The sequence below is a fragment of the Anomaloglossus baeobatrachus genome, chromosome 1, assembly GCF_048569485.1.
Source record: "Anomaloglossus baeobatrachus isolate aAnoBae1 chromosome 1, aAnoBae1.hap1, whole genome shotgun sequence".
NCBI classification, from domain to species: Eukaryota; Metazoa; Chordata; class Amphibia; order Anura; family Aromobatidae; genus Anomaloglossus; species Anomaloglossus baeobatrachus.
The window spans coordinates 543,373,081-543,385,969 of record NC_134353.1 but is presented as its reverse complement, the minus strand read 5'-3'; positions in this window follow the sequence as shown (position 1 = coordinate 543,385,969).

Below are 12,889 nucleotides of genomic sequence, written 5' to 3'. Positions count from 1 at the left end.
TGGTGTGGAGGTGCATGGAGAGAGGCACAGAGTACTGGGGAGAGGAGGACGGGGTGGTGTGGAGGAGCATGTGGTTCATGGAGGGCCACAGAGTGCGTGGAGAGGAGCTCAGAATTCTGGGAAGAGGTACCAGGTGCACAGAGGGGTGCTAAATGCAGGGAAGGTGGGACAGAGTGGGTGTGGAGGGCCACCGAATGGTGGGGAGGAGCACAGGGCGTGTAGAGGGGCACTGAATGCTGGGAAGGGGGGGTACTGACTGCATGCAGAGGGGCATAGAGTGTTAACTTAAGGAGAGGCATGGAGAACACAGTGCTTGGGAGTGGGGCACACAGTACATGGAGGGGCATGAAGTGCTGGAGGCTTTGTTCACACAGAACTATTCCACTAAGATTTTAGATCAGAACTCATTCTGAAACATTCTTCATTGGGTCTGGCAACACAGTGACTGTCCAAACCAAGCACAGGCGCTCGGTGCATCATGGCAGGGCTAATTGTTTTTCAAACAAATTAGCTGGACCAGGAATGCAAAAAGAAAGACAAGCTTAAAATGTAACTTTCTTTGTCGCTCCATTGGGAGACCCAGACAATTGACAATTGGGTGTATAGGCTATGCCTCCGGAGGCCGCACAAAGTATTACACTAAAAGTGTAAAGCCCCTCCCCTTCTGCCTATACACCCCCCGTGCTCCCACGGGCTCCTCAGTTTTTATGCTTTGTGCGAAGGAGGCAGACATGCACGCACAGCTCCACAGCTTGGTCAGCAGCAGCTGCTGACCATGTCGGATGGAAGAAAAGTGGGCCCATATAGAGCCCCCAGCATGCTCCCTTCTCACCCCACTCTTGTCGGCGGTGTTGTTAAGGTTGAGGTATCCATTGCGGGTACGGAGGCTGGAACCCACATGCTGTTTTCCTTCCCCATCCCCCTCAGGGCTCTGGGTGAAGTGGGATCCTATCGGTCCCCAGGCACTGAGACCGTGCTTCATCCACAACTCCTGTGGAGCCTGCTGGATAGGAGCCGGGTACCGTTCAGGGACATGGCCCTGCTACTTGGAGGTACTCTGTATCCCTATGGGGACTGCGCACAGCAACACTTCAGCTTTGCTGGGTGTGCTAGTGCACCGGGGACCGCGGCGCTGACCGGGTTAAAATGTGCCATTACACACTCAGCGTTGCTGAGTGTGTTTTATGTATAGGGACTGCCGCGCTGACCGCCGCTGCCACGGAAACACTGCGGCGCGGCTGGGACTTGTAGTGCGCCGGGGACTTCCGCGCTGACCGCGCTTATACGGCGGCCGCGCGTATTACTCGAGTCCCCGGCTTTTTTGCGGCCTAGTCGCTTTTCCTCCCGCCCTCAGCCCTGACAGGCAGGGGAAGGGCGGGAAGCTGCACAGAACGAGCAGCACTGAGGGCTGGAGCATGCTTTGCATACTCCACCCCTCTCACTGTGCACAGTGCGGCACCAGTTCCCGCACTTTCTGGGCCACGCCCACGACTCCCTCCTCTCCTCAGGACGCCGGCAGCCATTCCTGTCAGCTCCTCGGACACAGCAGAGGGGGACAAAGTCTGGGAGACCCAGGCAGGGACTTGGGTGGCCTCACAACCGCTTTAAGCGGGTGGTAAGCACCTGTGGTGCTAGCCCCATTGTGCAGTAGTGTACCTATACATTTATGTTTATGGTATATAATTTACACTGTAAGGTGCACAGTTGATTTCTGGCTATATACCCTATTGTGTTGCTCAGGGAAGATAATAGCATGGCGCCCACAAAAGGCAGGGGTGCCAAAACACAGGCTTATTATGCTGCCTGCGCCGCATGTACGACCCCACTACCGGCAGGTTCCACTGACCCTCATTGTGTACAGTGCTCGGGCCCTGTGACACTTACTCAGCCAGAGCCTCTGCTAAGAGGGGCCCAGGGGGAGCCACCTGCTGACAATGTCCAGGTGACGGGGACAGAGTTTGCAAAACTCTCTGAGACTATGGCTAAGATACTAGAAGCCTTGCAGTCCAGGCCGGTATCTCAGCACAGGGACTCTGTTGAATCTTTGTTCCCTGGCCCCCCTCAGTTGGACCAACAATGTCCTCCCGGGGTATCTCATAGATCCCAGGCTGAGGGTTCTGACACAGACCCCAGCCCCAGACCGACTAAGCGAGCTCGCTTAGATTTTCTCTCGACATCATCATATTGTTCAGGGTCTCAGCGAGGGGAATCTCGGGTTGATGAAGCGGAGACAGTTGATCAGGATTCTGATCCTGAGGGCGCTCTCAATCTTAATACTCCAGACGGGGACGCCATAGTGAACGATCTTATTGCGTCCATCAATCAAATGCTGGATATTTCTCCCTCAGCTCCTCCGGCAGAGGAGTCGGCTTCTCAGCAGGAGAAATTCTGTTTCAGGTTCCCCAAGCGTACACCGAGTATGTTTCTGGACCACTCTGATTTCAGAGAGGCAGTCCAGAATCACCATGCTTGCCCAGATAAGCGTTTTTCTAAGCGCCTTAAGGATACACGTTATCCCTTTCCCCCTGACGTGGTTAATAGTTGGACTCAGTGTCCCAAAGTGGATCCTCCAATCTCCAGACTGGCGGCTAGATCCATACTTGCAGTGGAAGATGGGGCTTCACTCAAAGATGCCACTGACAGGCAGATGGAGCTCTGGTTGAAATCCATCTATGAAGCTATCGGCGCTTCTTTTGCCCCAGCATTCGCAGCCGTATGGGCGCTACAAGCTATCTCAGCAGGTCAAGCGCAAATTGAAGCAGCCACATGCACGTCCGCGCCACAAGTGGCGTCCATTACCACTCAGACCTCGGCATTTGCGTCTTACGCTATTAATGCTGTCCTGGACTCTGCGAGCCGTACGGCGGTTGCAGCCGCCAATTCGGTGGTACTCCGCAGGGCCTTGTGGCTACGGGAATGGAAGGCAGATTCTGCTTCCAAAAAGCGCTTAACCAGTTTGCCAATTTCTGGCGACAGATTGTTTGGCGAGCGTTTGGATGAAATCATCAAACAATCCAAGGGAAAGGATACATCCTTACCCCAGCCCAAACCGAACATACCCCAACAGAGGAGAGGGCAGTCGAGGTTTCGGTCCTTTCGGGGCGCGGGCAGGTCCCAATTCTCCTCGTCCAAAAGGCCTCAGAAAGAGCAAAGGAACTCTGATGCATGGCGGTCTAAGTCACGTCCTAAAAAGACCACCGGAGGGGCAGCTAACAAAGCAGCTTCCTCATGACTTTCGACCTCCTCAATCCGCATCCTCGGTCGGTGGCAGGCTCTCCCGCTTTTGCGACACCTGGCTGCCACGAATAAAAGACCGCTGGGTGAGAGACATTCTGTCTCACGGTTACAAGATAGAGTTCACCTCTCGTCCCCCGACTCGATTCTTCAGGTCATCCCCGCCTCCCGAGCGAGCCGAGGCTCTTCTGCAGGCGCTGCGCACTCTGAAGGCAGAAGGAGTGGTGATCCCTGTTCCTCTTCAGCAACAGGGCCACGGTTTTTACTCCAACTTGTTTGTGGTCCCAAAGAAGGACGGGTCTTTCCGTCCTGTCCTGGACCTGAAACTGCTCAACAAACACGTAAAAACCAGGCGGTTCCGGATGGAATCCCTCCTCTCCGTCATCGCCTCAATGTCCCAAGGAGATTTCCTTGCATCGATCGATATCAAAGATGCTTATCTCCACGTACCGATTGCTCCGGAGCACCAGCACTTCTTGCGCTTCGCCATAGGAAACGAACACCTGCAGTTCGTGGCACTGCCGTTCGGCCTGGCAACAGCCCCACGGGTTTTTACCAAGGTTATGGCTACTGTAGTAGCGGTCCTACACTCTCAGGGTCACTCGGTGAGCCCGTACTTGGACGATCTGCTGATCAAGGCACCCTCTCAAGAGGCATGCCAACGCAGCCTCGACGCTACCCTGGAGACTCTCCAGAGTTTCGGGTGGATCATCAATTTTCCGAAGTCAAATCTGACACTGGCCCAATCGCTGACATATCTTGGCATGGAGTTTCATACCCTCTCAGCGATAGTGAAGCTTCCGCTGATCAAGCAGCAGTCACTACAGAAAGGGGTACAATCTCTCCTTCAGGGCCAGTCACACCCCTTGAGGCGCCTCATGCACTTCCTGGGGAAGATGGTGGCAGCAATGGAGGCAGTCCCTTTCGCGCAGTTTCACCTGCGTCCTCTTCAATGGGACATCCTACGCAAATGGGACAGGAAGCCGACGTCCCTCGACAGGACCGTCTCCCTCTCTCAAGCGACCAAAGCTTCCCTTCGGTGGTGGCTTCTTCCCACTTCATTATCGAAGGGGAAATCCTTCCTACCCCCATCCTGGGAGGTGGTCACGACGGACGCGAGTCTGTCAGGGTGGGGAGCGGTTTTTCTCCACCACAGGGCTCAGGGTACGTGGACCCAGCAAGAGTCCTCGCTTCAGATCAATGTTCTGGAAATACGGGCAGTGTACCTTGCCCTGAAAGCGTTCCAGCAGTGGCTGGAAGGCAAGCAGATCCGAATTCAGTCGGACAATTCCACAGCGGTGGCATACATCAACCACCAAGGCGGCACACGCAGTCGGCAAGCCTTCCAGGAAGTCCGGCGGATTTTGATGTGGGTGGAAGCCACGGCCTCCACCATCTCTGCAGTTCACATCCCAGGCGTGGAAAACTGGGAAGCAGATTATCTCAGTCGCCAGGGCATGGACGCAGGGGAATGGTCCCTTCACCCGGACGTGTTTCAGGAGATCTGTTGCCGCTGGGGGGTGCCGGACGTCGACCTCATGGCGTCCCAGCACAACAACAAGGTACCGATGTTCATGGCACGGTCTCAAGATCCCAGAGCTCTGGCGGCAGACGCCTTAGTTCAGGATTGGTCGCAGTTTCAGCTCCCTTATGTGTTTCCTCCGCTGGCACTGTTGCCCAGAGTGTTACGCAAGATCAGGGCCGACTGCCGCCGCGTCATCCTCGTCGCTCCAGACTGGCCGAGGAGGTCGTGGTACCCGGATCTGTGGCATCTCACGGTCGGCCAACCGTGGGCACTACCAGACCGACCAGACTTGCTATCTCAAGGGCCGTTTTTCCATCTGAATTCTGCGGCCCTCAACCTGACTGTGTGGCCATTGAATCCTGGATCCTAGCGTCTTCAGGGTTATCTCAAGACGTCATTGCCACTATGAGACAGGCTAGGAAACCAACGTCCGCCAAGATCTACCACAGGACGTGGAAAATTTTCCTGTCGTGGTGCTCTGCTCAGGGTTTTTCTCCCTGGCCTTTTGCCTTGCCCACTTTTCTGTCCTTCCTTCAATCTGGACTGGAAAATGGTTTGTCGCTCGGCTCCCTTAAGGGACAAGTCTCAGCGCTCTCTGTGTTTTTCCAGAAGCGCCTAGCCAGGCTTCCACAGGTACGCACGTTCCTGCAGGGAGTTTGTCACATCGTTCCTCCTTACAAGCGGCCTTTAGAACCCTGGGATCTGAACAGGGTGCTGATGGTTCTTCAGAAACCACCGTTCGAGCCAATGAGGGATATCTCTCTCTCACGCCTTTCGCAGAAAGTGGTTTTTCTAGTAGCAGTCACTTCTCTTCGGAGAGTGTCTGAGCTAGCAGCGTTGTCATGCAAAGCCCCTTTCCTGGTGTTTCACCAGGACAAGGTGGTTCTACGTCCGGTTCCGGAATTTCTCCCTAAGGTGGTATCCCCCTTTCATCTCAATCAGGATATCTCCTTACCTTCTTTTTGTCCTCATCCAGTTCACCAATGTGAAAAGGATTTGCACTTGTTAGATCTGGTGAGAGCACTCAGACTCTACATTTCTCGTACGGCGCCCCTGCGCCGCTCGGATGCACTCTTTGTCCTTGTCGCTGGCCAGCGTAAAGGGTCACAGGCTTCCAAATCAACCCTGGCTCGGTGGATCAAGGAACCAATTCTCGAAGCTTACCGTTCTGCTGGGCTTCCGGTTCCCTCAGGGCTGAAGGCCCATTCTACCAGAGCCGTGGGTGCGTCCTGGGCTTTGAGGCACCAGGCTACGGCTCAGCAGGTGTGCCAGGCGGCTACCTGGTCGAGCCTGCACACTTTCACGAAACACTATCAGGTGCATACCTATGCTTCGGCGGATGCCAGCCTAGGTAGACGAGTCCTTCAGGCGGCGGTTGCCCACCTGTAGGAAGGGGCCGTTTTACGGCTCTATTACGAGGTATTATTTTACCCACCCAGGGACTGCTTTTGGACGTCCCAATTGTCTGGGTCTCCCAATGGAGCGACAAAGAAGAAGGGAATTTTGTTTACTTACCGTAAATTCCTTTTCTTCTAGCTCCAATTGGGAGACCCAGCACCCGCCCCTGTTTTTTTGTGTACACATGTTGTTCATGTTGAATGGTTTCAGTTCTCCGATATTCCTTCGGATTGAATTTACTTTAAACCAGTTTATAATTTTTTCCTCCTTCTGCTTTTGCACCAAAACTGAGGAGCCCGTGGGAGCATGGGGGGTGTATAGGCAGAAGGGGAGGGGCTTTACACTTTTAGTGTAATACTTTGTGCGGCCTCCGGAGGCATAGCCTATACACCCAATTGTCAATTGTCTGGGTCTCCCAATTGGAGCTAGAAGAAAAGGAATTTACGGTAAGTAAACAAAATTCCCTTCTTTACTAAATATGCGGATAAAAGTGAACCGTAGCTCACCGGTTAAAAACCTAGGTGGCTGAAATCCACCCAATGTGAACAAACAATGGGCTGTGAGCACATGAGCCCAAATCAGTCTGCCTCAGTAGGTAAACACCAATGGAGGATAAATCACACAATTATGATATGATGGCTCTAACTGAGGCAAAGACACACAAGAATATTCCTGTCACAACCCCATCCAGGGGAGGATATGCACTTGTGTGTCTCAGGCAGAAACTCCTAAACCCATAGAAACCGTACAAATAATACATCCCACACAGGGTGGGAACGGTCTTACCGGGTCCGGAGATTATACACGGGCATAAATGTAGGTTGTCGGTTCATACAGGGGGCTGTTTAAACAGCATATCCAGATCCCTCAGACACCTAAACCCAGTCAGGCATATAGTTGCAATACCCACTCCCAACGTTTCAAAAAGCGGATCATCAGGGGAGTTCCAATGGGAAAAAGACGCTGTCAAACGGTATCTTCACCGGATGACAATCAACAAATGCCCAGGTCCCTAAAAAGAAGCAGACACAGAAGGTAAGCCCAAGGGCTGCCTGTCAGGCCATATGTGTTATGCCCATTGGTTCTAAACACTCACCGCATCATGGCGTATATCAGGACCCGATTCATAAAATGCCGCGCTTGGCGTCCGGCTAGACACTCCATATATAGCTCGGCGCATGCGCAGATAGGTCCGTCATCGGTGACGTTCACTCCCAGAGTACCTCCGGGTCGGAAGTGACACGTCATCGATCGCCGCGTCGCTACGAAGGCGTTACAGCCACTACCCGATGTATCCACATCCGGGTAAATGAATCGCAGGCTAATCCATCACATAGAAACAGGACAGGGCGTAACCATAGTGATATGGGCGCCCTGTATATTAGCCGCGAAGAATCAAATAAAGGGCACGTAGGTACAAGTCCATAAGCGTGCCGGTATACAAATGCAGTGTCGATGGTCAAACTAATAAAACGGATGATAGAAAAGGCTTGACCCAGGTCAGTCACAGGAGGTATCCAGGTTCATTGGGAAGGCATCTCTACAAGAGGAGTGTAGGGAAAATGGGGAGGAGGGTGGGGGAGGAGACTTCAGGTAGTGCCAAAGGGGGCGATCACAGTATCAGGGGGTGGGGCAGCCACCCCATACATCCCCCGGGGTAATCTAAGAGCACAAAACAGAATATAAACCAGGGGGTAACCAGAAGGGGCGCACAAGGGGATCATCCATACCCTGAGGGCTAGCACTATAAGGGGACAGTCATGGTCAGGATGGGAAGACCCCCTAATTGTTTTTCATACACCTTCCCACCTGCTTGTTTTCCATCTCTGACCTTCTCTGTCTTTGAGGCCGGAGATGTCAATCACAGAAGAGGGGAGGGTGGAAAGGTGTATATAAATAATTAGCCCCACCATGATGCACCGTGTGGCTGTTCTTGGTTTGGACAGTCATTCTGTGGTTACAGAGACCCTTTGAATAATTTGTTAATGTTAACCCCTTAAAGATCACCAATACACCTTTTTACTGACCTGACACAGGAGAATGGCACCCTTCAACTGAAAAAATGCAGCACCTGTCAGGTGTACACTATACCCTACACCCTGCTGTATCAGTCTTGAACGGTGTTTGCACCGATCATGTCTGTTTCACCCCTTAGATGCTGGTATCAATAGTGATAGTGGCATCTAGATGCTTAACTGAGTGTGGGTCTCTCTCTTTAACCCCATCGGCATTGTGGCATCACATGGTTGCGGTCCTGAAGGTTGCTATGTCTAAATAACGCCCTGGTCTGCCAGCTATGGTGTCCTGCTCAGAAAGTGTAATTTTTCTTTCTGGTCATTCCACTTCCTAATTCCTGAAAGCAGCTGAAGGGTTAATAAAATACCTGAGAGCAGCTCTGAACATGTTGAGGGATGTAGTATTTAAAATTGTATCAGTTTTGTGGGTTTTCCAATCAAGGTCAACAAAGTCATATAAAGTCACATTAAAACTGAATAGGTCCCTAAAAAAAAAATTTATTTCCTTAAAAAAAAAAAATGAAAAATTGCTGCTAATTTTTAAACCGTCTAACGTCCTAACAGAATAAAAGGACATTTTACACATAATGCTGATGTAAAGCAGACATAAGGGAAATGTTATTCATTAACGCTTGTGTGGTGTGACTATCTGGATTATAGGTATAAACATTCAAAACTCGAAAATTGCAATTATTTTTAAATGTTTGTCAGATTTCTGATAGTTTCAAAAATACATACAAAACATATTGACCTAAACTTACCACTAATATAAAGTATAATGTGTCATAAAAAGAAAAGGCAATCTCCAAATCATTGGGATATGATTCAACATTCCAGAGTTATTGCCATTTAAAGTGATGCAAAATATGAGGATGTCCAGCTCTTCAGGCAAAAAAATCACGTCTTTATTTTATCATGCAGACACAAAGAATGACATGACCAGCACAACGCGTTTCAGGTGAAAGCACTCACCCTTAATCATGAGGAATTCATGATTAAGGGTGAGTGCTTTCACCTGAAACGCGTTGTGCTGGTCATGTCATTCTTTGTGTCTGCATGATAAAATAAAGACGTGATTTTTTTGCCTGAAGAGCTGGACATCCTCATATTTTGCATTATTTTGGGCTGTGGCAGTGCCTGTCCGTGCTCCAGGACGAAATCAAGACTGAGCTTTTTCCACGGTGAGCTGATTCATACTATTGAACATTTAAAGTGATACTTAATCTGATATTACAGAGTTGGAAAATTTAGCTCAGTCACTAAGGGGTGAAAGAATTAGGCCCTGTGCGCACTTATCGGATTTTGCCGCGGATTTTCTGCGGATTTGCTCCATGTTTCGCTGCAGAAAATGTTCATAACATCTCTGCAGTGAATCACCAGCAAAACCTATGGGAAAAAAAAATCCTGTGCGCACTAGGCGGAATTTGACAGCTGCATGTTTTGCTGCGGGATTCCCACAGCAAAAACAATTGCATGTCACTTCTTTTCCGCACGTCGCTGCGGGATTTCACTCCATTGACTGTCATGTAATCGTGAAATCCCGCAGGGAATAACGCAGGCAGCAAATTCTGTGCCGTTCACTGCGTTTTCCTGCGTTATTCCCTGCGGTATTTCGCGGTTTACCTCCGGTAATGTACATCACTTGCCTGCGGTTTTGCAGGGAAGTGATGTCATTACAGGAAGAGGAAGCAAAGCAGAGAGTAAACAAACACAGATCACAGACACACAGACATCACAGACATAGAACACACATAGAAAGCAAACGGAAATATAGAAAACAAAACACGTGGGCTCCGCTGTATATTTACCGTCCGTCCAGGCTGGGGAGGGAGAGGGGCAGGGTTAATGTCCCCCGCCTCCCGCAGCCGAGAATATCAGCCGCAGCTGTCCCATGCATTATGCGGCAGTATCGGAGTGTCCCCGGCTCTTCCTGCTGCCGTGTAGCAGTGGCAGTCAAGGTAATACAAGGAGTTAATGGTGGCGGATCGCCGCCATTAACTCCAGGCTTGATCATGGCAGCGTCTATGAGGCAGCTAACATGATCAACCCGTAAGTAAAGTGAAAAAACACACACCGAAAAATCCTTTATTTTAAATAAAACACAAACAAGCCTCGTTCACCCTTTTATTAACCTCTCCCGAAACAAAGCTCCGACGTAATCCACAGCTCCGGCATAATCCACAGGTCCTGCGCTGCTTACATCCAGCCGCGACTGTCACACAGCGCTGAATGAATGCAGCCTCGCAGCGAGACAGCAGAGGTAATTACCGGTCATTTCCCACGGCCGGTAATGTGAACTCACTGCCGACCGTGGGAAATGCAGCGATCTGCCCTCTATCTATCTATCTCTCTATCTCTCTCTCTATCTCTCTATCTATCTATCCCTTCTTCTGTCTCTTTATCTATCTATCTACTACCTAAGAAGGAAATTATTTTTTTTTCTTTTTCAATGTGCTTTATTGCATTGAATGCAATAAAGCACATGTACCAACCCGCATGTGGCAAAACCGCGGCAATACCGCGAACAATACCGCGGTAAAACCGCGGCAAACCGCATGCGGTTTTCGGGTGCGGTTTGCCGCGGTTATTTACCGCGGGTGCAGTAATCTTTCAGTGCCTGCGGAATTTTCTTGAGAAAATTCCATTTTCCAGTGCGCACAGGGCCTTAATGTTTGGCCTCGGCTCCGTTCTTTATCAGTAGGAAAGTGGGAGTAAGACGAGTATTATACTCCTCTTTCTTTGACAGCACCGGCAAGGGTATGTGCACTGAACATCTTTTGAAGGCAAGTCCGCTCCGAAATCTGCCTAAAAAGGTGCTTAATAAATGTTAAAAAGAATGATCATTTTCACAGCAATGTAAAAGGACTTGTTCTTCAGATGTTCAGGCTTTTGAGCTTCTTTCATCCCCTTCAGGATTCAAAAAGACACACAGGTGTTAAAAGAAGTGTCCTGACCAACTTCATGCAGCTTGCACTTTATATAAAATAAGTTTAATTAGAAGACAATGCAAAGAACACCGAAGAAGCTATTGAAAAGATGAAAAAAAAGGTGAGGGGTCTGGCACGCGATAAATAAATAAATTTTTCTTTATTGGAACTCCATAAAATATTGGTATAAAAACAAAGTACTCATGGGCTGGTTAGAGGCCCAGCCTGAAAAACAAAGTTCTCATGGGCTGGTTAGAGTCCCAGCCTGAAAACAAAGTGCTCATAGGCTGGTTAGAGTCCCAGCCTGAAAAACAAAGTGCTCATGGGCTGGTTAGAGTCCCAGCCTTAAAAACAAAGTTCTCATGGACTGGTTAGCATCCCAGCCTTAAAAACAAAGTGCTCATGGACTGGTTAGAGTTCCAGCCTTAAAAACAAAGTGCTCATGGGCTGGTTAGAGTCCCAGCCTTAAAAACAAAGTGCTCATGGGCTGGTTACAGTCTCGGCCTGAAAAACAAAGTGCTCATGGGCTGGTTAGCATCCCAGCCTTAAAAACAAAGTGCTCATGGACTGGTTAGAGTCCCAGCCTGAAAAACAAAGTGCTCATGGGCTGGTTAGAGTCCCAGCCTTAAAAACAAAGTGTTCATGGACTGGTTAGCATCCCAGCCTTAAAAACAAAGTGCTCATGGTCTGGTTAGCATCCCAGCCTTAAAAACAAAGTGCTCATGGGCTGGTTAGAGTCCCAGCCTTAAAAACAAAGTGCTCATGGGCTGGTTAGCATCCCAGCCTTAAAAACAAAATGCTCATGGGCTGGGTAGAGTCCCAGCCTTAAAAACATAGTGCTCATAGGCTGGTTAGAGTCCCAGCCTTAAAAACAAAGTGCTCATGGACTGGTTAGAGTCCCAGACTTAAAAACAAAGTGCTCATGGGCTGGTTAGAGTCCCAGCCTTAAAAACAAAGTGCTCATGGGCTGGTTAGAGCCCCAGCCTTAAAAACAAAGTGCTCATGGGCTGGTTAGCATCCCAGCCTTAAAACCAAAGTGCTCATGGGCTGGTTTGAGTTCCAGCCTTAAAAATAAAGTGCTCGTGGACTGGTTAGAGTCCCCGTCTTAGGGTAAGCACACATGGTGAGAAAAACGGAGCGTGTGGAATGCGATAAAAAAATCGCATTCCACCCGCACCCATGTTACTCTTTGGGCCCGTTCCCATGAGCGATTTTTTTTCTCAGCCCTAATTGGACCAAGAAAACAATCGCAGCATGCTGCGGGTGGAATACGATTCGTTTTCACTTACACCCATATAAGTCTATGAGTGCGATGTTTCTATGAGTGTGAGAGAAACATCGCATTGCACTCGCATTGCATCGAGTGCAGTCTGAGAATCACACCAGCTGACAATGGAGGAGATGGGGAGATTCCTCCCTCCCTCTCCTCCGCAGCGCCCGCCCTCCTCCTTTGCGTCTGTGCTGTGGTCGCTGGAACGCAGCACAGTGGCATGATAATCGCATGATACTCTGCTTACACTCCAGTAGAACGGGAGCCGAGTGTCATGCGATTGACTAGCATTAATGCCCGTGTGGCCGCACCCTTAAAAACAAAGTGCTCATGGGCTTGTGAAAGCCCCCTCCTTAAAATCAAAGTTTTCATGGGCTGGTTAAAGCACCCGCCGTATGCGTTTTGGAACATGCGTTCTTACTTATAGGCATAGTGAAAATATAATAAGTGCAACATATAAATTTATGATGTTCGAAACTGACATATCGAAGTTGAGACCTGCTTGAAAGTTTGTGAATCC